Below are 23,431 nucleotides of genomic sequence, written 5' to 3'. Positions count from 1 at the left end.
TTTTTGCTGATGATACTGTGTAGTACAGTACTGTAGTTTTATGTTCTGTTACACATTACAGTACTGCAAGTAAGAGTTATTCAAATAAAGCTAAGTCATCAAGTTGACCATTTCTTTGTTCTGAACATTGTAGTATACATATGATATACGATTCTTCATGTAGTGACCAATTTATTTACCAACCTAGTTGCAGGAATGTGACTGGTCACTAAATGAGAAATATCTGTACTACCTTGCATTCTGACCAACAGTGTATAAAGGTTTCCTCTCTCTACATTTCAGGAGCACTTCTCCTTTGGCTGTTTTTTTGTTTTTCCTGGTACTGGGAATTGAACTCAGGACCTTGCACTTGCCAGACAGGCACGGCACTTCTGAGCTAAATCCCCAGCCCCTCCTTTGGCTATTTGATCATAGTCATTTTAACTAGAGTGAAGTGACAGGTCATTGTGGTTTTGATACATATTTTCCAGATAATCAGTAATGTTGAACATTTTTTGATATACTGTACTTACTCGCCATTTGTATGACTTCTTTTAAGGAATGTCTACTGGGATTAATTGCCCACTTAGAAATCAGATTATAAGTTTTTCTTGTTTGTTTTTATGTTATTGAATTTAATTCTTACACTTGCAACCTATTAATCCCTTATTAGATAATGCAGCTTGCAAACATTCTCTCCTCTTCTATAGTTTATGTTTTTACTCTATTGATTGTTTCTTTTACTGGGAAGATTATTTTTCTTTTAAGCCTTTAAACCTTTATGAAATTATTCTACTTATTTATTTGTTTCATGGTCATCTATCTGCATTAGGCACCATCTGCTTGTAGTCGCATACAAACTCCATGAGAGCTGAGTGAGCTTTGTCTGCTGCCATAGCTCCTGTCCCTTAGTAGGACCAAGTACATGTGTGCTAAATAGTAGAATATGGCAAGGGGTCAAGGATGATGGATAAAAACTATTAGAGGATCTCAGATAAGGAAGCCATTTCATTGGGTTAGACCGACAAGAAAAAAGTGTGTTAAAGTGAAAATGGTACATCTGACAGAATCCTGGAAAGAAACAGAGTTTTCATAGGTAATGAGAATTTTGGAAGAGATTTACAGAGATGTGAAAGAGCAAAAACCAAGAAATTGACATCAGCCTTGAGAGAAGAGTGGGTTTGTTGTTCTCTCCATTATTTTTCCTCTTCAGCTCTCTAAAAGTAGGCATTTTCCCAGATCTGTAATCTCTGCTTCTTTCTCTTCCTCTTCCTTTTTTTCCTTGCAGTTTCCTAGGGAATCTCATACCTATCTAATGTGGGCTGAATAGTGTTCCCAAAAGATACATTGAAGTCCTAACCTGCAGCATCTGAGAATGGGACCTTATTGTTGAGGGTATACTGAGGTGGAGTGGTCCCTTTACCTCATATGTCTGTTTCTTTTACGAGAAGAGAAAAATTTGGATGCAGACACAGAGGAGAGAATACCATGTGACAACAGAAAGAGATTGGAGTGTTGTATGTATAAAGCAAGGAACAACAAAGATTGCTGGAAAATATGAGAAGCTAGAAAGAGGCAGGGAAGGATCCTTCCCACAGGTTCAAGAGAGAGCATGACCCTTCTAGCCCTTTGATTTCAGTCTTTTAGCCTACATTATTTTAAAGACACTTATTTGTGATAGTTTATTAGGCCTAGTAAACTAATGCAATGTTTAAGGCCTAGAGTGTCACTGTTATGCAAATACCTCCCTAATCTGTCTCTTGCCCCTCCAGATATCTCAGTGACTCCTTGGTGCTTCCCTGTGCTGCCTGCCACTCCTCCTTCTTTAACCACCATCTCAAGGTCCACACTTCAAACTCAGATTTAGTTATCTTTACTGATTCACTTTGCAGCCCTTGCCCCTGATATTTCCCATTAGAACTCTTCTGCAGGTCTTTTGAGTTATTCTTAAATGCATGGGCATCCAATTTCCATTAGAGTTGATTTCCTTATCTTTAACCAGAACCATCATAATAATTCACTGTTTCTGTTTCCCTGATCCTAATCCATTTGTTTCATTTTTTTCCTTCTTGCAACCCATTCTGTCTGTGAATTGCCACTCTATCGATATTGTTAAAGTAAATCACTACATGTCAATCTTATGTACAGTGTCATTTAGAGACTTCCATGACCCATGGAATAATCCTGAGACAAGTTTACACAGTCTTGTTGTACCCTATTTTTCTAGTTGTTTTAAAGTTATTATTTCTGTTTGTGTGAGGCAGAAATTATACAAACTGGCTTATTTGCTCTCTTCAAATACAAGCATTCTATTCCTTTGTGGGAATATTTTTTTCAGATTTATCTGTGAAAATTCTTATTCTTGTGAAAAACAACTGTCATCAAAACCTCTGCTCTTGGATCTCATAAGACTTTGTCCCACTGTATTGCATATATCTGTCTATATGTCTCCTTTCCCATACTGATTGTGAGCTCCTCAGAGGACTAAATCAAGGCTTTGTCTTATAAGGATCACTCAGTGAATAAATAAAGACTGAAAGAAAGGTTAGGATCAGTTTGTGGGTTTTAGGTAATATAAGACCATCATACTTTTTTCAACATGAAATAGATGTAATAAGAGAGTCTTTAATAAAGTTTAATCTACTGGAAACAGAAGAGACTATAGAAAGGGGAGAATGGAAGCATGAAGACTAATTTGGATAATATTTAACTCACACACACTAGAAATCTGCACTTTTGGGGTATTTTTAAAATGAGAGAAAGGGAACAGAATAAAAGGGAATAGAATAATAAAATAATACACATTGTAATAGTTGATTAAATATGGGCTATCCAAGAGAGAATGGTGCTCCAGATGTTCAGACACAAGGAGAATAAACTGGGAAATGAATGAACTAGGGAAATCTAGAGGAAGTCCAATTAGCAGGGGGTTAGAGTGAGTTCAATTCTAGACATGCTGAGTTAGAGGTGACAGCTGCATATCCAGATGGAATTATCCAGCAGTCACAGAAACAGAAGCAGCACACTGCAGATAGTCCAAGGGTGGGGATTTGAATCAATTTCCTTAATTAATTTTAAAGAAATGTGATGAAAGGAATGATTTAAATACTTTTTAAAGATTGCACATCATTAATAACAGAAAAGTAATGGTGTTGGTCAGTTTCTATTACTAATAAAATATCTACAATAACTAGCTTAGAAAGAGGAAAAAGGTTATATTGCCTCACAAGTTGGGAGGATCTAGTTCATGGTCATTTGGCCCTGTTGCTTTTTTGGCCTGTGATGAGGCATCAGGGCTTGACAGGAGCATGTGGTGGAAGAAGCCTGTTCACTTCGTGGGTGGGATTGGAATCGAGGAAGAAGTGGCTGGTAATCCCTCTGTCCCCTTCAAAGGCATACCTCCAATGATCAGAAAACCTCTCTCTAGACTCCACCTCTTCAAGAATCTACCACTTCTCAATACTGCTGTAGGCTGGGGACCAAGGCTTTAACACACGGGCCTTTTGGGGATGCCTATCCAAACCTTAGTAGAAATGCCAAAGACTTCCTTTTGTGTCTTATAATATGTTATAAATTAATTTAAATTAATATATTGTAAATTATGAATTTGCCCAACAAGGCCAAATAATGATCTCCAGGAACTCATAATTAAAAAAGAACATGCTGGCATCAACATAGTTAGCTGTATAAATACTAAACCACAGGAGTAAATATGAGTGTTTTTATGGGTGTTCAAGCAAGAACCAAGAATTTTATAGTTTGTTTATTTTTGGCAATTTAGTTATACTCTGAGAGTTCATGGCCCCCTTTTCTGATCCAGAGCTTGCCTAACTATTCCATTATTTATACTTACATTTTTAAATTCTCCACCTTGTGGTAACATGTAACAGAAACAGTACTGTTGGGGCTGAAGGCCAGAAGAGTTTCAAGTGTGCACACAGATGAACTGCCACGTGTTTCTCAAATGAGAGCATTTACAATGGGCCCTTTCCAAAGATAGGCGTTGCTTCCAGGTATTGATACAGTCGCTCGATATTTGGTTTCTGCTTTGCATTGGAGAAAAACAAAGACACATTATGAAAGTGAGAACCTGAAAACCTCCTTCCGTGTAAGAATTTCCATTATTGTTTTTAAGTGTTTTTCACTTTTTGATGGGATAGTACAAAAATTAGACGTGTGTGTACATGGCTGCGTGCATGCATTTGAAGAAGGTCTCAGAAAGGTAAAATTCTAGTGTTTCTACCTGTAAAATGACAGTGACTCCCCGCTCCCTGTGGCTAAGTAATCTTTATCTTGGAGATAATTAAGACAAAATGCCTCTGACAAATAAAATCGGTATAGAACCCCTATTTCTTGGCAGCTTTTGTGGACACAGCTGAGGCTTTCAGAGGTCTTTAAAAACCATGGCAACAAATGCCTTTGAAGGGTAAGCAAAGGTTCCAAATGTTTTTAATCGCTGGCGTTTTTTATGCTGCCACTTCATGCATTCTTCTTCACTTTTTGTTCATCTGATTGAAATTAAATTTCCAATTTCCCTACTAAGTGGTTCTGTTCTGGTCATGGCATTGACTATTTCCATTAAAGTGGCAGTTTGTGCCCATATATAGTGGTTAAGCTTATCAACAATTCCATTAGAAAGCCCCATTTATGAGTGGCAATAATTTCCCACAAAATTATAGATAGGCTTTAATGGGCACATTTTCAAAGGGCATCAACCAGCCCTCAAAATTATTGCTGACACGGTTCTTACAAATCCTCCCAGCTGTGGTCAATAGCCTAATCCTTCCAGATTTCGCTCTTCTTCATAGAAGAAGTTCATACCTTTATATCCTTTTAAAGAGAAGGATCTGTTTGTCTGATATCCATTTAGAGGAAGGTGTACTTTTAGATGTAGGGTGATTGTTTTTGAACTATATACTGTACTATTTCAGTTTGATATATTCAGATTATACTGTAACCCTCAGACTATACTGTGACCTTTTTGTGTAGTTGCTGAAAAATTCCACATGCAAAAAAGAAACCAGTCATTTTCTGTAAATTTGCCATCCAGTTTGCAAAACTTTTTTTACTAGTGTGTTAATTCTGTAGTCATGTGTGAGTTAGAGAGCAGATTTATTAGTTTTTAAAATGGAAGATATGCTCTACTTGATAAGTAGAGTGTGGAAAGTACTCCTATTATTTACCTCACTTTGCCATATTCCTTTAGCTGAAATAAAGAGATTTTATTTCTTTTTCAGTTGCCAAGAAATAACAAGAACAAAGAAAAGACAACTTAATGTGTAAATAATAATTTCTCCTGTAACAGGCTCTTAGTCTATTTTCTTTGAGAAAGAGTAAATGTATTGTAAATTTTATCCAAATGAATATTATCTGATTCATTTGGAATTTTCAAAATCATATATTAGGAAGTAAATAGTGAATGAGTAGAGAAATCTAATGTTGAGTGGGTGGCTGGGTCACATTTAGCAATATGATTTTTTGAGATTGAAATCTAAGCACGATGGTTTAGAAGAGTGGCTACGCCACTTTAGGGTATTTCCTTGAGTGCTGTACATGATATTCCCTTATACACTATAGAAGATAAATTATGGTATTGGAATAATCAAAATTCGTAGTTACTTATTCTTTTTGACACATCAGAGTTACTCGAAGGGATTTCGTTTGAAAATGACTAAAGGACAGGTGTATTTTGCCACTACTATTAACCATGATGGTGTAATATAATCACTGTGGAGATGATTTTCCTTCTATTTTTTTCTAAATTCTAGTATCTGGATGATTTTTCCTGTTCCACTAGTGTCTACACACCAGCCTCGCCCTCACCTTCTCTCTTCCTGTTCTTCCTTCTTCTCACTTTGCTCTAGCACACATGCACTCATACGCACCCGGAGACCTCCCTACTGAAGTTCCTCACAGCCTCTTCTTTTAGCACAGCCAGAAATACAAAAGATGTATGGTACACATTGTGCTCACTTCGGCAGCACATATACTAAAATTGGAACGGTACAGAGAAGATTAGCATGGCCCCTGCGCAAGGAGGACACGCGAATTTGTTAAGCGTTCCATATTTTGGGGAGGGAAAGGGGAAAGGGAAGAAGGGAAAGGAAAAATTATGAGAAAAAGAAATGGAAATGAAATCTCTGTAAATAGGGAAGGACAGAGGGGGTGAAGGGCGCACAGGTAATGGGGGAAAAATAAGAACTAAGATACATCATGTACAGGTACAAGGACCCAGTGACAAATAAAAACGTACTGTATACCTAAAATGTGCCAACAAAAGAATTTTTTTTAAAGAGATGTATTGTACCTAGACCCCAAAATACAACCAAGGGTGCAGCTGGCACATAAATTGAAAAGTTGGGATAATATGCAGTAAAACATATGGGAGTTAAGAGATAGCTTGAAGATGTATAAAGGCTCCAAAGGTTATTTCAGACAAATGTTAGAAGTTCCAAGGCGAGAGCAAACACAATGCTCTAGAACAAACTAGCCGGCTTCATGAAAGAGATAGTGTCGAGGTTGATTTTCATCCAAACGGTCATGCGGAGTCTATTTCATTCTGAGTGTTCTGGTCGTTAGTGAGTACGTGCTCAATACCACATAGTCAGTACTGTGCAGCATTAGATAATACTCTAGAATAATGCAGGCTTTAACTACAGTATTGGTAATACATTTTTAGAAGAAATCATTTTTTTTTTAAGAGCTAGGGATCAAACTCAGGGCCTTGCAAATGTTACACAATTGCTCTATAACTGAGCTGCACTCCCAGCCCATGCTACATATATAGTAAACCTTGGTTTGTGAGCATGATTCATTCTGGAAACATGCTTGTAAGCCAAAGCACTTGTATTTCAAAGTGAATTTCCCCATAAAAAATAATGGAAACTCAGATAATTTGCTCCACAGCTCAAAAATATTCATATAAAAATGGTTATAGTACTGTAATATAACACAAAATGATAAAAGAAATACAAAATATAAATAAGAATAAACAAATTAACTTGCACTTACCTTTGAAAATATGGCTGGTGTGAGGGAGATAAGAGAGAGGAAGGTTATTATGCAGGACAGTTTTCACTATCACTAATGGAAGCACTGTATCTATTGGCTCAATGAAATCTTTTTCTTTTCGTGCAACTTTAACAAGAAACCTATCCAATGACTTGCTTTTACCTTTTGCCTTGTTTTGAGAATTTCATGGAAATATGATCTTGCACTGTCATCAGATTAATCGCCCCCACTGCTACAGCCTTATTCAGGTGGTGCTTTCCTACAAAATTTTGCATGGTTTTCCACATTTTACATATCTCCCTAATCACATTTGGAAAGATTCCTTGACATTTTCTCCTCCTCCTCTGCAGATGAAATCCCCTCCATAACCTTATGCTGTTGGGAGATGATCACCCACAATCCTGCAGAGAGACAGGGAGAGAGAGAGGGAGAGGGAGAGGAAAGACCATTGGCTCAGTTGTGACTATGTAACATTTGACATCACATACTACTTGTATTGCATGACATTTCTTGTTTAGCAAGTTAAAATTTACTAGAAATGTTTGCTCATCTTGTGGAATACTTGTGGAATAAGTTACTTGCAATCCAGGATTTTACTGTATATAAACCACCTTTAATAGACATCATTTTGTATTTATATAGCACCTCCTTCAACAACCTTAAATACTTTACAGAAATTATTTATAATTAATCCCCATAACAAACCTCTGAGTAGGTATTGTTGCTGTTTTTTACAAGACAGGGAGACTGATGCTCAGAGAAGGTAAATGACTTGTGCAAGGTCACACAGTTAATTCCCTGAAGATCCAGGACCTAAGCATCTTAACTTCCCAGCTCCAAGCCAAACACCACATGAGAGAATCTTTTAAAAGAGAGTATCAAGAATGGCATGTTATGACAATGAGGTCTTTATATTGCTATCAGTATATATATTTTACCATAGTCCATAGGTGTATCTTTCCCACTATCACTAGCAATAAGTCTAATATGTATCCAGAGATTGAATTATATTTTATCTATTTCCAGGATGTGAGTAATGTACTATTTCACTTACTTTTGAGGTTTGACTTGAGAATGATATTAATAAAACCTAAAGATTTCCCTCTGTAGTAGTTTGTAATGTAGCAATTATGGAAGTAAATGTACTGCATTTGGCATTTTCATTATGATGTGAAAGAAAACAGTTGGTCCTAAGTAAAGATTTATGTAGGCAGGCATAGCTTAGATGTAATCATTTTTGTGTTTGCAGCTTTCTCTATTTTTCCCCAGGTTTTAATTCTGTGAGATATTTATGAAGGATATTTTAAAAATTGGCTAGACATTTTTGCTTCTAAGAGTTGACATTTAGCTTTCCCACAACACAAACAATTAGTAGATAATAAACTTAGATACACTTTTTAATTTTTAAAATCCTGGCAGTAAAACTGGTCTAGAGAAGACTGAGCTTTTATCAATTACATTATTATAGAGTATCTGGAAAATTTTAGTTCTTCTTCTCTCCATTCTCCTTAATACTTTTTGTCGATGTTGGTACTATCCATGCATATGGTACAAACACATGAGGTGCTAATGGTGTGGCCCTATTCTGACTGCATTCCTCCTGACTTTTTGTAAATCCAGGAAAGGAGCTGGAAGAGCAAGGTGTGTGGTAGCACAGCTTTGGGTTTGAGGTACCCTGTTCCTTTTTCTGTTTTTGTTCCCATGCCTCCTTACTGAAATAAGGAAGCAAATTATAGTCACATTCCTGATTTTGAGTTGTTTCTAGAAATGAAATTACTGTCCAGGGCCCTATGTGACACTTATTGCTTTTAAATGCCTTCTAGGTGGCCATCTTTTCTGAATATAAGGCAGAAAAAAGACTTTGAATTAAAAGTTTCTTGTAAATACTTTCCTCTATGTGTGTATGTGTGTATATGCACACAGGTATATATATTCATAAATGTGTATTCATACAATGCACATGTGGGGAGAGAGGGGAAGAGGGGCGAAGGGAGACAACAAGGGAGAGAGGGAGAGAAAGAGAGATACAGAAGTACAGACAGCCTTTGGAAACATGTACTACAAAATATGAACAGTGACTCTCTTTGAATTGTAGCATTATGGATAAATTTTGTTCTTTTTGATTATGTGTATTTTTTATAACAAAAACCATTTTAAAGACCCATGTTGCTATTGATTAACTGATTTCACACTAGTGTTACCTTTACTCTTCTCTTGGTAGAGAACAAGTATTATGGCTCAACCAAGTCTTCCTATTTTGTGTGTAAAACATCTCTATAAGTTTACAAGAGAGCAAGTTTGTACGGAAGCAGGGCTTTCATTTTGTTACTCATGAACCCGACCGAAATTGTAGTAGGTAGCTGAGGTCAATAAAATATTCTTCCTTCTGGGTTTTGAAGAAATCACAGCAGAGGAGGTGAAACAATTTCTAATAAGAATCTAGGTCTTTAATGTTGAAGGTCTGACCAGCAAGGAAGACATATTTCTGTCATGTAACCAAACAGTGACACTTATCCAAACTATACATCCCACCTGGAGGTAGGGATGGGCCTGGGGAGGTGGAGCCAGCTTTCTGGAAGGGACCTGGGTTATTACCAGTCATTGATTATAGTTACACACAAACTTGCCCTGAGGTCTGCACACATTTGCAAAGCATGCTGCTTACACAGACTAGATTCATTTGTTTATCCATCTAGAGGTCGTGCTTGTTCCCACCTTGATATTCTGCCTGTTGCTGCAGCTCTATGTACCAATGGGACCTAAAGTGACTTATGATATAAACTCTTGCAATTCATTCTGCTCCCACTTCTTTGTCTGGAAGTATTTTTTGTTTTAAATTCTGAAATCAATTGGAGAAAGAGTAGAAAGGTCATATTGAAGAAGCTGGCAAAATTGAAAGCGAAGAGCTCTATTTGACTGTTGCATTGGTTAGGGTTCTCTAGAGGAACAGAATCAATAGCACGCAAGATGTGATCAAAATATTTGGTGAATGTTTAAGTAAAAAAATTATTACAGTAAAGACACATTGCCATTAATCCTCCTCAAAATATTCCCCTTGCTTTGAACCTACTTAAGCCATTGTTCTTGCCACTTTCTGAAGCAGTTCTGGATGTCTTCTTTCATGTAGCTGCTCAGTCCAAGAGGCCAGAAGCCTCCGATAAGAGGTATCTAGGATGTCACACCAGTTTGAGATTGAAGTCCTGGAAGCTCCCTGGAGAGGTGGTGGTGTGAATTCATGTTGAAAGCCTGAAAAAGCTCGAGTCTGATTTCTACAGGCAATGGCTGTAACAAAACACACTAGGTCACTGTTATGGTTTGTGTCTAGATGTCCTCCCAGAGCCTCATGTGGTCATAGGCTATTTTGGCAGTGGCCAGATCTAGAGTATGCAATTGGTTCATGGTGAGGCTAGGCTGAGGGCACTAGGATTAAGGGCGTGAGTGCTACCTGCCCTAAGTGGTCTGAATAAGATAAAAGGGGCAGAAAGACGCTGTGAAGGCTCCCTTGTTACTTTTGCTGCTTCTGCTGCCACAAACTGTTGCCTCTCTGTCACCCTGCCTCGAAGCTGCTAATTATGGACTAAAATTTCTATGAATTGTAAGCCAAATAAACTCTTTCCCCTTTAATTTTTGGTGCTGGGTATTTTGTCTCAGCAATGTGAGAAAAGTAACTAACACAGTTCACATAAGATGGAACTTTCTAAATGCAGGTCAACTCCTCCCTTTCATTCTATCCAGGCTGCAAGTCTATTGGATGGTACTCCCCACATCAGGGTGGGCCTTCCCCCTGTTTGTTGGTCCACAAACCAATAATCTCTAAACACTTTTATTTACTCACCTAGAAGTGTGCTTTATTAATCTGCTAGGTGTCTCTTAATCCAATCAAATTGACAATCACCACTGACTATCACATTTGTAATGGACTGATCACCATAATAGTAACTCTGCTTTCTTTTTCTCCTCCTCCTTTTCTTTTTCTTCTTACTCTACTAAAAGTAAGTATATAGTTTTAAGATGCCCTTGGGATACAAACATTCCCATTGACAAGAAGCTGATGCTTTGGTGTTCTGGAATAAACTGAAGTCCCAGAGAGTTCTGAGCTCAGCATTGGTGGCTCCTGATTGCTTAGGAGCAGATGTACAAAGAGCATCCTCTCTGTGCTAATGTGCCCTCTGCTTTTCTCTTCTTTAAGAGTAGAAACAGTATTTTGTTGCATTAACTCTTAGAAAGTTTGAGAATCTTTGTGATTTTCTTGTTCAGAAACACTAAATTTTCTTACATAATACATAATGCTGGGATTTTTCTAAGTTAATTTCAGTTTTTGAGGCCATTCGGGTGTTATTAAAAGCCTTTTACTTTCATTTCTTTGAAAAAGATCGTTAAGAAAGTTATAATAGAAGATTTGTCCCTTGGCTCTTGTGCGGTTTTCTTTGCATGTGTTGAAATGGATTGGAGCAGGAGATCATTGAAATAGACAAGATGAATGGTACAGAAAGTTGGAGGGACCAGGAGGACCCTGCAGAGGGTCCCAGGATGTGCAGGCAGTGGCTGGTGGTGGCCAGCCCCTCAGCACATGGGCAGAAATTCTGCTTGCTGAAGAAGGGCTATTAGAAAGCAGCACCGGCAGCAGTTCACAACAGACTGGGTTTTGAGGGAGAGGAAGTGGTTGCAGCGATTTTGAGATGTTGGGTCAAGAAGGCTGAAAGTTTGCTGAAGCGCATTCCTTAGGAAACCAATTTAGCAATTTCAGTTTCCTAACTGAATTTAGGAAATTCAGTTTGGGACTGAAAGGAATTGAATTTGAAGTATGTTCTGGTCCATACCCTGCCTCTTCATCCTTCCCTGTGTTTGGCATTTTATCCATGAATGAATATATTTCTTTCAATTACTTCATTTTTTTCCTAAGGAGTTTAGCTTTGTATTCAAATAAAAATAAGACTTACCTGGTCTGATACTATCTTGTTGAGGATTACTCTTTTGCTTAAAACTGTACCTAGATTCGAGATCACTGTGATTTATAGTTTACAGTATGTAGTCATTTAAATACTTAATAGTACCATTTAAACAAAAGGAGTGGAAATTAAAGAGTGAATCATTTACCAAGAAATAACAGGTCAGATTGATTTATTACTTCAAGACTTAGTGGAGACTTGTTCTTTTCTTCAAAATTGTCTTTGTTTTATTACCAATTAAGTGTGATGAACTGTTATAAAAGTTCTATGAGTCAGGTTACAGTAGCATTCTTCCAGGAAAATCTTTACAGGGGAAATCCTTATATAGTTGTATGCCTTGTGCTGTCTGTACGGCAGTGCCTGAAGAAGCATCAGAAAAATAGGGAAAATATGTGAGATTCATTAACTCTTCCTTTTTCTATTCTTCTACTTTTTCAACTTTCATCATTTATAACAAATAGCATGATTATTCTTTATCCTCTGTGTTTTTTGCATTTTAAATCTGGATTACATTTTTGTCACAACTTATACAATGTAGCTAATAAAAATAATTATAAGACAATGCTTTATATGCCATAAATTGTCATCAAAATGTTGTTGCCACTGTTATGACCAGTCATCTGCATAGTCTTAGAAAATTAAGTTCACGTATCTGTTAGGGATTCTGGTTTTGAATGAGCAAAGCCCAACTCCAGTAGCTTTTGCAGACGGGGAGGAAGAGAAAGGGATGGATGTGGGTGGGAGCTTAGCTGAGTGTCTTGGCTAACTACAGACAGGACAGGGATGCAGCCAGTCCTAGACCAGGGTCCTAGAGTCTCAGAGCTGGCCAGGAGCCCAGACTTGCCTCTGGTGCTCCCTGTGTGGCAGCTTCTTGCTCTCCATTTATAAATCTGCCTCTGCCCTGAGAGGGGAAGCAGGGCTGGCAACAGTTGCCAAGCTTGACACCCTGTGACATTCTTCTAGTGAGCAAATATTAGAGGACTCTGATTGGCCCAGGTTTGGTCTGAGCTATTCTTGACCAGTTGGGTGCTGTCAGAAGACAGAGTCCCTGGGGTCATCTTGGGATATCATCGTGAGCCAGTCACCTCGCACCTATCATCTTGACCCTGGTGACCACTCAACCCGATGTCTCTGAACCTACATTTCCTCAGTGGTAAATGGTGCAGCAGCTCCTATCTTGCTGGGTGGTATAATGATTAGAGGTCACACTTAGCCTACAGTGAGTGTCTGCATGGAGGTTCCATGATTATTATCATCCAGTTGGCTCTACCAGTTTCCTACTGATCTCTTCCTGCTCTGAAACTAAGTAAAGCAAGTAACTTAACATTTCATTATTTTGCGTCTACACTTATCTTTATTCCTTACTTCTTTTAAAATTTAATTTATTTTTAAAAATAAAAATTGTATATATTTGCGGTGCCCAGCATGCCATTTTATAGTCATGAATGTAGTGAAATGATTATGACATCAAGCTAGCTGGCATACCCATCTCCTCTCAGCTCACATCTCACCATGATTTTGTGTGGTGGGAGCACTTGAAATCTATTCTCAGCAAATTTCCGATATTCAGTACTGTCCTAGTAACTCTAGTCATCACATTGTCTATTATAACTGTACATTTTATGTATATTATATATATTTATTCATTCTACATAACAGATCCTTTAGACGCTTTGACTGCCATCTCATTTATCCCTGTTCCTTCACTCTGAAATTGTATATACAACTCATTGAAATATTACTCCCATGGACTATTATTCATCTTTAGCAAAAAAATTCTGTTATTTTCAACAACATGGCTGAAGCTTAATGACACTGTTTTAAGTGAGTTAAGCCAGACACAGAAAGAAAAACGCTCCCCTACTTTTTAAACATAAATTTCTTTCTCATAGCTGGCACCTAAAGTTACAATTTGTGCTACAAAACCAAAAGAATAGATAAGAATTTTTGAAAAATTGAATTTTTGCCTCTCACCTATGCTTTTGTTCCTTCTGAATGTTAATCCTTAGTGAACAGAGATAGTATATCTTTGAGCCTCTTGTAATAAGTATGTAGCTTCTCATATGTAGCTGAAATTTAGAAAATTCTTTGAATGAATTTTCTTTTATAACTATATCACTTTTTTTGAAAAGGTTTTTAAAGTTTTTAGCCTTTCCTTACTTAAAATGTATTTAGAGAATGAAGGTAGTGTTTAACCTGTACAGTGTAGTATCACAGTACACTGATTTTTAAATTAGATTTTGTTGTATGTATATATGGTTGAAATATACTTTATCTAATGGCTGGATGAGTCTTACTAGTCCATTAGGCTTGCTATGTGATCGATAGTGACACCAATAATATAATCTTCTCTTTCTCCCATGAAACAATTCCCAGAGCTTGTGTGGGCTCTGCTTCCACACAAGCCTAGCATTCTTAGTTAATTAAAAAAAGAAAAACCAAACTTCATCATAACCTTTAAAATTGCTACTTCAAAGTGGGAGTTTGGAATTGCACCAAATTATTAATCAGTAGAAAGAGTAGATTGTAAAGAAGTAATTATACCAAATTTAACACCTCTTAAAATATATTCTGTTAATTAAAATATGGTCCCTCTTCCCTATTCTCATTTGTAAGCAACATGGAAAATTCAGGCAGCGTGAATCAGAAAGCAGTACATCTCTCTGTTTTGCAGGTTAGCTTAATTGCTCTGGGCTTCCTTCAGACAATAGGTGATTATTGTCCTTTTACTTCTTGAACAGGAGAGGCAACCATGTTCACTTTAAAACCCAGAAATGAATTTCAGTTTGTGTTAGATCATCTCAAAGAGACACATTGTGACTTTCTTTCTTTTTTTTTTTTTTTTGAATAACACACTGGAGTTTAATTGTAGAAGTGTCATACACCGGGAGAGCAATATCCATAGGCAAAGTCTCCTAACAGTATTACAGCAAACATCTTTATAAGGGTCATGCATATGATACATTTAAAGTATTAAAAGGTATAGATGACTCAACAACAAAATTTAAAAACTATATCCTATTAGCACATTTAACCCAAATGAACCTGAATCTATGATATACCATTCAAGGAAACTAGGTCAGAATAAATTTATCAAAATCACCTTGTTCATTTACAAAAGTCAATTAAAAACACTGCCTGCTGAATCAGACAGCAGAAAGCCCCTCTTCTATAGTATTTATTTTGTCCCAGATATTAGTATCACCTTCAAAAAAATTTTAAGGGTCAAACTGAAAATTACCATTTTCTCTACCAAATAAGTGTAATCTATACTGACCTGGAAATAAATTCAGGCCCAAATTTGTAATGTGAAGTAAAGAGAAGCAGTAAATTTTTCTAATTTAAGTAAATGATACCTAGGTATGATAGATGATAATTCATGATCAAAACTAGTAAATTACTGAAAAGACAAATGCATTCATTCATGTTCCATAAGCACGTTCAAGTCACTGAAATGGTCAAGAATCAATAATTTACTGGTTAATTTTTTAATCTGCAAAGTATTATGTGAGTTTTATATGGTAACAATTTGAAGTCTACATTATGCTAAACATCAAGCACCTGTTAGCTGAAGAGACTCAAACATTTTAATACACAAGATATTTAGACTACAGTTCCTTGGTTGTCAAAAAGTGATTACTGGTGCCAAATAATTAAAATATTGTTGTTCGATCCCCGGTACCAAAAAAAAAAAAAAATATTGTGCCAAGTCATCTCAGCAAAATGGGAATACTGAGAATCTACCAATTATTGTTATCTTACAGTATTACAGGAATTAAAAGTCAGAAGTTAGATATTTATGTTATCTACAGTACAGTACATATTTAAGGATGGCTTTGTTTAGAAGACTTGAAAAATCCTCTTGGAATAAACACTATACTTTCATTGTTATAGGTCAATAAAACACAACTGTATCTGGTGGACATGGTAGAGAAATGGCAGTTTTGACAAAGGAGTGCTTCCAAAGGCATTTCCTTTAGAGGTGGCTAAGGTTTTTCCACATTACTGAAAAACTAAGTAATGTGGTATAGCTATCTTCACCAAACTTCCACTTGGGCATATTATGGTACATGTTCCCAAACTACTATTCTTTCTGTCCACCATGCTGACTCCAATATTCCATGATCCACTATAATCTTTTGGTCTTCCCTCTTGCAGTGTGGCAGCCTGTGCTGCTATCCATTGAGGAGGTAGAGCACTAATTCATAGGTGGCCATCATAATGGCTGTGTTTGGAATCTGTCTCACCAAATGAGTTGTTAGACCATGGTAGAGGGATCCGTAACCTTCTTCTTGAACCACCAAAGACAGTGTCTGAAAAAAGGATCTATATTTTGTTCCTTCTTCACGTACTCTTGTTCTTACAACTTCATGTGGATATGCTACAGTTGTGGCACAAGTTTTTGAGGTGGCAGCAGCAAGCATCATTCCCACAAAATCTGATCCTTCTTTTACAGACTCTTCACTATTTTCTATCATAGAAGCAGTCTTACATTCCAGTAGGTTTTGCTTTATATTTTCATAAATAACAAAATGGATAACAGTCTCTGATATGCCAGCATAGGAAGCAGACATGCCCCTGTAAAATCCTGCAAGTCCATCTGTTTGATACACTTTACGGATACATTCAAAAGCACCCATTAGCTTTTCCCCACGGTTCCTTGCATCAAGCTGTAACCGAGTCTTTATAAGCCAAATGGGGTTGGTTGCAGTGATTGCAGTAAAATGAGGTTTAAGTTAGTCCATATTTCTACAGGAAGTGACCTGCGGATGGGGAACATGAGATGACACGATCTCACTCTTTTCTAGGGAGAAATGTACAGTAAATGCCTGCCACTGCAGCCGAAATCATGTGAACCTGGGTAGAATCAGGATCAAATACACCATTCAATTTTTCCTTGCAGTTGGAGTAAGCAGCAAAGTGTATTGCTCTGGAAGGGGCCACCCCCACTATATTGGGGCCTAATCCTCTAAACAAGGAACGAGGCCCTTCTTTTTCCAAGATTACTTTTAGGCAATGGAGGGGTGTAGGAGACACTACTTGGTTAACACTGGCTCCAGCCATGGTGTTCAGCTGAATTCAGAGATAGAAACTGTCACAGAAGACGACTGCAGCCGTGTTTTTACAACTTCCAGTGAACATGTCAGAATAGCTCCCACTGTGCCACCACATCCTCATTTACATGTATGAAAAGCTGTTTGACCTTAGGTATGTGAACTTTTTACATCTGAGTATTTTCTCCTATTTTGAGGGTCTAACACAGATGTCCTTTAGCATGCTTCCTTATTCTGCTTCTCCCCCGGCAAACAGATGCACCAGCGTGCCCCTCTGGCCCATTCACTCTCCAGCATGCTCTCCGGGCACTGGGTGGGGACGCGGCTGGGGCTGCCCACTACTGTGGGCGGCTTTGGTCCCGGAAGGAGGCGTACAACGCCCCGGGACGGCGAGGGGATGGCGGAGACGCCCACGTTGTGACTTTCACACAGTCCTGGGGCATTAGATAGTTTTTGGTTGTTTACAAAGGTGTTTGAATGTATTTTGCCAAAAGGCTTGAATAAGTAGCTATTCTTACGGTTTTGCTTTTTTTTTTTTTTTTTTCAAATGTTAGCAGAGATTCCAATGCTGATAGTTAAACTTGTGCTGACTGTAGTAGATATTTCTTTTTCTTTTCTTTTCTTTTTTGGATAGAACCAAGAGTTCTGCATGATTTACATTTGATTGCATAAATGTATTCTTGTAAGTTATATGATGTGAAGAGATTGATTTAAGGGCAAAAACAGACTGTTTACTAAGAAATGACTGGTTATTATAAACTGGTTTGAAAGTATTGCCTTTTAGTTGTTGTCCCTTCAAATTGAATCTGTGCTGGTCTGGTGATTTAGTACCTAATAATAATGATGTTTAATATTTAAAGATTACTTGCCCTGCCTCAGGCCTTGGATTACACATTTTATAGGCATCATCTCATTTAATCCACAAAATTTTAGGAAGTCAGCACTCTAATTACATTCATTTTCCAGGTGAGGAAGTGGTGTACATTAAGGCAAAGGCAATATTGGAACCAACTAGCATGACAGCAGGCCCTGACTCTCAGTGTGCTCTTCTCTTGCCTCCCATGAGGGTGGGAATGCTTCTCAAGTAATGTTGGGAGTGAGGACTCCCACATGAGCACAGCTGGCAATAGAAGGCAATAGAAGGGTCACAGAGTTGTCTGGGATTAGTGCTATCTGCCAGGGGGCAATAGAGGGGATAGCAATGCTCCCTAGGGGTAAAGGTTTGGGTTGGCTGAGAGCAGGCAGTGCATGCCTGGCACAGCTTGGGGAGAGAGGAGTTATGGATCTATTCAGATAGTTCTGAGACTCCAGACCAGAACAGCTCGGTTTCTCTTCCTGCATTTTGTCTCTGCTTATTCTTTGCTGGAGACTCCGGAGATTGAAAAGCACAGCCCATATGTAACCTTTTTCCTATTCTGTATAAAATAAATGTGGCAGTTTTCTTTTGCTTAACAAGGTTCTGGTGGCTAAATTTATTTCTCAGTGCATGGGTTGCAGAGTAGAGAGAAGTAACTACTGGATGAGATGGTAACAGAACCAGAAGAGAAATTAATATTGTTGATGCTGGGCTGGTGTTGGTTTGAAAGCTTTTAGACATTTTTTATTATTAAAAAACAATAAATGAATACACAAGGTTACATGTTAAATAGTGAAATGCGGTACACAATGAAAAATTAAGGCCATTCTCTGATCCTACACCAAAATCCACTGTCTTCTTCTCAATAGTTAAATACTATTAATAGTTTCTTTTGAAAATTGCATATGTAAACACACATTTTTGGTAACATAAATAGCATTATACACTACATATTATTTTGTACCTGATGTTTATTACTGAATAATATAGACTAGAGATGTTTCCATATTTAAACATATAGGTCTCACTTAATCCTTTTTGATGGCTCTATTGTGATCCATAGTATGAAGCAATACCTTTTATTAGCATAAAGTTTCATAGTTGACACAGTGTTAATATATATACATACATATATCTCTATCTATGTGTGTGTGTGTATATATATATATATATATATATTCTATATTCTGACTGGGCCACATGGCAGCCATTATTAGAGGTCCAGATGGGTTTCCTGGTTTTTCCAAGATTATATGGAGCCTAGAATTCAAACCTAAGCTAATGTTCCTAACACTGTACCATCCCCTAAATATGCCCATATTCCTGCAATATTCCTGCAGCCACCACTTACACATTGGAAGGAATGAAATGATCACCAATCTGGAATGTCAAGAAGCCAGATGGCAAGGAAATGTGGACCTCAGGAGAGTAAGAAAAGGGAAAAAAGGAAGTTTAAAGTTCAGATGAGGCCCAATGATCAACAGATTCCTGTCTTTCCTTTCACAGAAGAGGACCTAGATGTGGTCTGCAAATGCCAAATAGCAGATTCAGGCTAGTTCTGAAATGGGGAGGAAAGGAGGACACCAGATTTTTTCTGGGTTCTTTTGTTCTGATCCACCAGAAGAGAAGTAGACAGAATGTAGACTGAGACCAAACAGTCTTGGGAAACAAGGGCACTCCTTTTTAGTGCTGCAGTGAAGCTCATCCAAGATAGTTCTTCCACTGGGACAGTGGTCTGGATGTCCAGAAAGTGTGGATTTTCATTCCCCCTGAGCTTTTGCTGACTGAGCATCTAGTATCCACTCTCTTGTCTTCCGGGTTGCAGTACTATTGCAGCATATGTTGAAGAAATGGTCCCCAGCCATGAGAATTAAAAAATGCATGAGATAATGCTACTTTGGGTTAAATTCACCATGCAAAGAAGTGCAAATAAATGTACATTTCTCCTTTGGTTTTCTTTTATTCAATAGCTATCTGGTTTGATGGCAGTAAATGAATGACAAAGCAGCATTCATTATTTGTACTAGTTAGAAGAAATTGTTACTTGAGCTGAGAAAGTTGGTTCGTAGTCATTTCTAAACCTGATATCTTTTGGGTTTTTCATTATTTTTGAAATGGATTTAAACCAATTTAAAAAAAAATAGGATGGGTGTGGTGGTGGTGGACGAACTCATGTTACAGATGTGCTAAAGGAGCCCTTTGCCCACTGGTCAGAGCTCCTGCTCTTCTGTTGCTAGTCTTGTCACAATGCCTGGGAGGAACTTCACATAGAAAATGAACTTTGGAAGGCTCTTAAGGAAGGTGAAATCCTTTATTTAGCACTTAGAAGGCCAAAACTCTACAAGAGAACACTGGTTTGTGGCAGTGTGAAGGACATTCATATTTCCAACCACACCAGATCTTTGTCAACACAAGCTTTTGACTTATCTCTCAAAGCATGGAAATGATCCCAAAGTGGGAGGCTGGGAAAAGGTACTTGTTCCTGACTCTGCAGATCCAAGGTAGTAAGCAGTCCTGCTCAGGGTCTCTAGGCTTTGGTGTCTTGCTCTGACTCTGAGATCATTTTCTTCTTCCTGCTTTGTCAGCTTAGAACTGGAATAGCTTGAATGTTTTTTTCTACTTTTGGACACCAGGGTTTGAACTTTGAAGGAGGCCAAATTGGAAGAAAGCTTGGAGAAATTTCTAGAAACAATTGAACAGAGAGAAGGAGGGAGGTCCAGAGGTGAGCTGAATGGTGCTCACCATTGAGCTAATCACACCAATTGTCACACTGCTGTCCTCTTTGTTTGATACTTATCTGTTGTCCAGGAGGAGCAATTTCAGAAGGTCCTATTCAGGGCTGTAGAACAGTGTTGGATTCTTTGTGGAGCCCTGAGAAGCATTATTGAAAGCCACTCATTGTCTCTCAAGTGTCACAGTGAGATGGTGGTCACTGATTTCATTATATTTTCCTTTATTGCAGCTGTTGGTTAGATCTTGTGCCAGGTACTTAAAACAATCGTGGTTTTCAGATGGAATCTAGAGGCTGGAAAAAGATGGATCATGTTATTGTCCTGGCCCCAAATTTTTAGCAGCCTGGGGTCTTATGAGGGCAAAGGGGATTTCCTCTTTGCTTTGTTTTCATTTAGAAAAAGAAACTTTCCAGGACTATTTTCTTTCCTAGAATTCCTTTTTAAGAAAGATCTTTTGAAATTATACTTAGATGCCAATAATATTTTTTATTTTAGTTAAAAAATACATGTAAAGTGCCAATTAAAGTGTCAAAGAGGAGGTGGTTGTTATTGATATGGTTAACTAGAATTGACTGGTGTAAAAATGTAATTTAGGATGTGTTATTAAGGCATGCTGTTTTATTTGCATGCCATTACGTACAGATGTGGTTGTGAAATAGTTCAAATCATGGCACATTGGAAGTCCTCCCTGGAGTTTTAGGAATGTACTCACCAAGACAGCCAAATTTTATTTGGCTCATTTCATTGGCTATAAATGGGAGAGTATTTGCTTTAATATTTGAATCAAAATTTATTTCCAAATATAATGCTGCCGTTGTTCTTCATAGTATATAAATTTCTTGTTATTTTCTTCAACACTTTGCTTTCTACTTTCTCTTTCCCTCCTTGGTTTATGCTGGAGTGTGCTGAAAGGGTTTCCAGGAAGATTTCTGTAATATCTTATATGACGAAGAACTTTCATGTGATTAATCCTTCATATTTTGGGAGCTACATATATGGGAATGTTAAGAATCACAGGTTCTGGAACTAATTGTATTGCTGATTCTGAAATCCCCTTCCAATGATATAGGAATTCCATTAGTACACTATATTTTTATTATGGTTTAAAGTCTAACTTAGTATTTAGGCATTCTGGGGCAGCATTCGTTCAGTTCTTTCCATTTAACCCACAGAATATTCCTGAAGAGCAAGGACTTGTGAATGAGACAGACCTGGATTTTAATCATGAGTCTTCTAGCCAGGCATGGTGGTGCATGCCTGTAATCCCAGTACTCGGGAAGCTGAGGCAGGAAGATTGCCCTGAGTTTGAGGCCAGCCTGAGCTGCACAGTGAGTTCAAGGCCAGGCTGAGCTACACAGTGAGACCCTGTCTCATCAAAAAAAACCAAAACAAAACAAATTCATGGGTCTGCTATCTGCTAGCCACGTGACCTTGAACACAGTCAACTCCTTAGAGTCTCAGTTTCTGACTCCTGTAACTAGGAGATAGAGAAAACTTACTCATTTTTTGTGATGATTAGATGAGTTAAAGAGCTGAAGTCATCTAACATGGGACCTGGTCATGAGAAGCACATGACCCTTGTTACCCACCAGTCCTCAAGGCAGAGACTGGTGCATGGAAGGAAATCAGAACAGGCCAACTCATGTTCTTCGACTTTGATCCCTTTCCTGCCCTTTCTTGTGTAGATACTTGTCACAACTCCAACTTCATATTTTAAAATTGCAACAAGATATGCATAACAGAGTTTACTACATTAACCATTCTTAAATGACACTGAGTTAATTTATGTTTTGTTGTGCAACCAGAACGTTTTCATTTTCCCAAACACTTTTCTGTACTCATAAAACAATGTCTCCACATTCATTTTCCACACAACTCCTTGTAACTATGATTATGCTTTCTGATTCTATGGATCTGATTGTTCTAGGTACATCATGTAAGTGGAATAACATATTTGTTCTTTTGTGTCTGGCTTATCTCACATAACATTGTGACTTCAAATTTTACTCATGTTGTAGTATATGTCAGAATTTTATTCTTTTTTAAAGGCTGAATAATATTTTATTATATATGTCAGTTTTTTTTATTCATCTACCTGTCATTGGACACTTGAGTTATTTCTACTTTGTGACTAGTATAAGTAATGTTGCTAGGATCATGGGTATACAGTACACATATGTCTCTGGGTCCCTGCTTTTAATTTTTTTAAAAAAAAATTTTAGTGCTGGGGATTGAACCCAGGGCCTCTTCCATGCTAAGCATACACTCTGGCACTGAACTATACCCTTAACCACTCTTTTAAGTATACATAAGAAAGTTGAATTACAAGGTAATGTGGGTTCCAGCTTCATTTTGACTTGAACTTCCAAGCTTTAGTACTGCATTTACAATGGCCTGCTGATCAGTGGTTTGGTACGTTACTGGTACATTACTGTAAGTCACCCCAGTGACATACTTTCTTCGACAGGCTCCATCTCCTCACAGGAAATTCAGCTATGAACTAACTCAGCAATAGACTAATCCATTGATGAGATTAGCACCTGCATCATACAGCTGCTTTCTGAAAGTCCCACCTCTGAACACATGAGACTTGGGGGGCCATTTTAGGTTGAAATCACAAAACCTAAAATTATTCAAAATTGTTCCACATCTCTTCTCCCCAACCCCACTTCAAAATCAGACCCTCTCTCTGATTAAAGGTAAGAACAGTTTCTAAGACATCTGGCACAAACCATCAAGAATCTTTGACTTCCTCCTCCTCCTCCTCTCCCTACCTGGCCTTAACTATTTGGAAAATCTACTTAAAACTTCTTCACATCTCTCTGCCTCATCTACTTTACTCCTCAGAGA

General features: G+C 37.7%; 1 protein-coding gene, 1 non-coding gene and 1 pseudogene across 7 annotated transcripts in view; 2 read left to right on the top strand and 1 right to left on the bottom strand.

Annotated features, from left to right (window-relative positions):
- The window catches only part of Esr1 (estrogen receptor 1), a 426,367-nt gene that overhangs the window by 166,549 nt on the left and 236,387 nt on the right, over positions 1–23,431 (top strand). The gene's annotated exons all lie outside the window — the stretch shown is intronic.
- Positions 5,945–6,051, top strand: LOC147823326 (U6 spliceosomal RNA). Its single transcript, XR_015444085.1, has one exon. It is a non-coding gene; the product is annotated as a U6 spliceosomal RNA (small nuclear RNA).
- On the bottom strand, positions 15,648–16,672 carry LOC101715639 (solute carrier family 25 member 36 pseudogene; annotated as a pseudogene).

Source organism: Heterocephalus glaber, unplaced genomic scaffold (genome assembly GCF_053883595.1).
Source record: "Heterocephalus glaber isolate CG9 unplaced genomic scaffold, H.glaber_assembly_v1.0 deba00001593, whole genome shotgun sequence".
In the NCBI taxonomy this organism is placed as follows: Eukaryota; Metazoa; Chordata; class Mammalia; order Rodentia; family Bathyergidae; genus Heterocephalus; species Heterocephalus glaber.
Note: the sequence above shows the minus strand (reverse complement) of the source record. Positions and strands in the feature narration are given on the sequence as shown.